This window comes from Bos indicus x Bos taurus, chromosome 11 (genome assembly GCF_003369695.1).
Source record: "Bos indicus x Bos taurus breed Angus x Brahman F1 hybrid chromosome 11, Bos_hybrid_MaternalHap_v2.0, whole genome shotgun sequence".
In the NCBI taxonomy this organism is placed as follows: Eukaryota; Metazoa; Chordata; class Mammalia; order Artiodactyla; family Bovidae; genus Bos; species Bos indicus x Bos taurus.
Genome location: NC_040086.1, coordinates 77,564,992 through 77,567,247, shown reverse-complemented (window position 1 = coordinate 77,567,247; position 2,256 = coordinate 77,564,992). Strand labels below are relative to the sequence as shown.

General features: G+C 53.3%; 1 pseudogene; it reads left to right on the top strand.

Moving 5' to 3' along the window:
• The first annotated feature begins 266 nt into the window (after window positions 1-266).
• On the top strand, window positions 267-381 carry LOC113901991 (annotated as a pseudogene).
• The last annotated feature ends 1,875 nt before the right edge of the window (window positions 382-2,256 follow it).

Here is a 2,256-nt window from a genome sequence, read left to right as displayed (position 1 = left end):
GGGCTGTGAGGTAGGGAGGGGCCTGGATGCTGTGGGCATAACAAGAATAGTGTGTTCTGATGTTAATCAAATGCCTTGACCTCCATTGTGTTTACAGTGAGGCAGGCAGGAAAGAAACTACATCACACCCATTTGTCAGAGGAGGAAACTGAGGCTCGGAGAGGGGAAGAGACTCATTTAAGGTCACAGAGCAGAGTATACTGCAGTCAGAATCAGAGCCAGGCCTCTGGGCCGGTACAGAGCAGGTACTGGCTCCATGAGTACACAGCTTTGCACAGTGGCAGTATCATAGCCAATGAGGTTTATCCAAAGCGTGATTATTGCTAACTGAAAACTTTATCTGATACACGTGCACAGAGTAAATGCACAATGGACAAAAAAGCAGTAAATAAATGGGCCTTACAGCTCAGGGCCTGACCACAGTAGGGGGTCAGCAAATATGTATTGAAATCAGCAAAAGAGGCCCTGAAGCCTGGTGCATGACGTCACAATGTCCCCACTGACTTCCTCCATCACACACACACAGGAGCATCTCTCTAGAACACTTACAAAGCTTTGAAGAGGTTCTGTTTTGTCGTGGTCAAATAGCCCTGCCCTGGGCACCAAGTCCCTCACTCAAAATAGAACTCCCAGGACCCCTGCCCACTCCCTGCAACACCTCACTCCCCTCCACTCTCTAATCACCTCCCTGCAACACACACAGCTCTGGCTAGAAACACCAGGACTCTCCCCTTCTCCTCACAGCCACACTAGGGAACCTTCTCAACTTCCCACTGCTGTTTCAAAAAATGCTGATCCTTGTCAGCTGTATTAATGAATCACAGCCCAGGAGGCGCCAACCTTCCTAAAAATATCTGAGAACCCTCAGTGCAGAGAGAGTCTGTGAAGGCGGGTGCGCCCTGATGGAGCCACCCTGCCTGTCCCTGTCCCCTGGCCACCCCTCACACCCACATCTCCCCACAGCACCATCCCTACCTGCTCTGAGCTCCCAAACCCTGAATGGGTGGGTGCAGAGCCAGGTATCTCCGAGAGAGCCTTCGGTCCCCTCCAACATTATAGATGGGGAAATTGAGGCTCAGAAGTGGGAAGGGCCAGAGACCCCCTGGTTCCTGGTGAGAGGGTTCTCTGCAGATGCTGCATCTGTGTCAGCAGCCAGCTAAGGGAAGGCAGGAAGGAGGCTTTCTGTCCAGAGCTCTGGCTGAGCTGGGCTGGCCCTGAACGAGCCCTGGTCTGATGGGACCTCAGCTGCCACCCCATAGATACAATGAAAAGCTCCTTCAGGTGAAAGCAGTTTCCCAGGGACAGGAGAGCAAGAGGGGAGGTTGTACAGGGTGCCCAGGCCGTGGTGAAGTTGCCCTCTTACAGCAGATTTATGCTTTTCAAGCAGGGAGACTGGGAATGACCCTGAAGATGGAGAGTATCTTCATCTGGAGAGCAAGCTCCAGAAAGAAGTGAGTCCAGTCCTTTGAAATTCCTGCACAGGAGCCTTCCTGGTGCTCACTTCCATCCCAACCCATCGTAGAATCCTCCAGGTCTCCCCAGCCACCGCAGCCTCGTTTTCTCCAAGGGTGGTTGCAGCAGCACCTGGGAGCCTGTAGGCAGACCCCCAGGCCCCAGGCCAGGTCAGCTGGATCAGATCCCCAAGTGGCTCCTAGGCCCCTCGGAGTGTGAGAAGTGCTGGCCTGTGAACCACTTAGCATCAGGTCACATGCCGCGGTGACACCTATGATTAGTTGCACATAAACAATATTAGTTAGCTGCCGGGAGGGGGGCAGGGAGGACTGGAATAGAAGAGGAAAGATGCCTGAGATAGCAAATCCATGTGAAAATTGGAAATTGCTAGGACTTCCCTGGTAGTTCAGTGGCTAAGACTCTGGGCTCCCAGTGCTGGAGTTCCGGGTTTGATCCCTGGTCAGGGAACTAAATCCCACACATCGCAACCAAGACCCAGTGCAGCTAAGTAAATAAATAGATTGAAAAACAAAAGTGGAGATTGCTGTTCAGCTCCTTTGGAGGAACGAGGTTCATGGAATGACTGAATCTGGGAAAATAAAGGATGAGAGGCTTTTGCCCTCTTCCTAAGGCCAGAGCTCCTCTGCAGTCTCCTCAGCGGCTGCTTTCCAATCCCAGCCTGAGCTCCTACCGTGATGGGGAGCTCACCACCTCTTAGGCAGGCCATTGTGGGGTGGACATGGAGCCGACTCGCCTCCACGGCCCCAGCTGGCCTGCTCTCCAGCCCTTGGTCCCCTCTGGGCT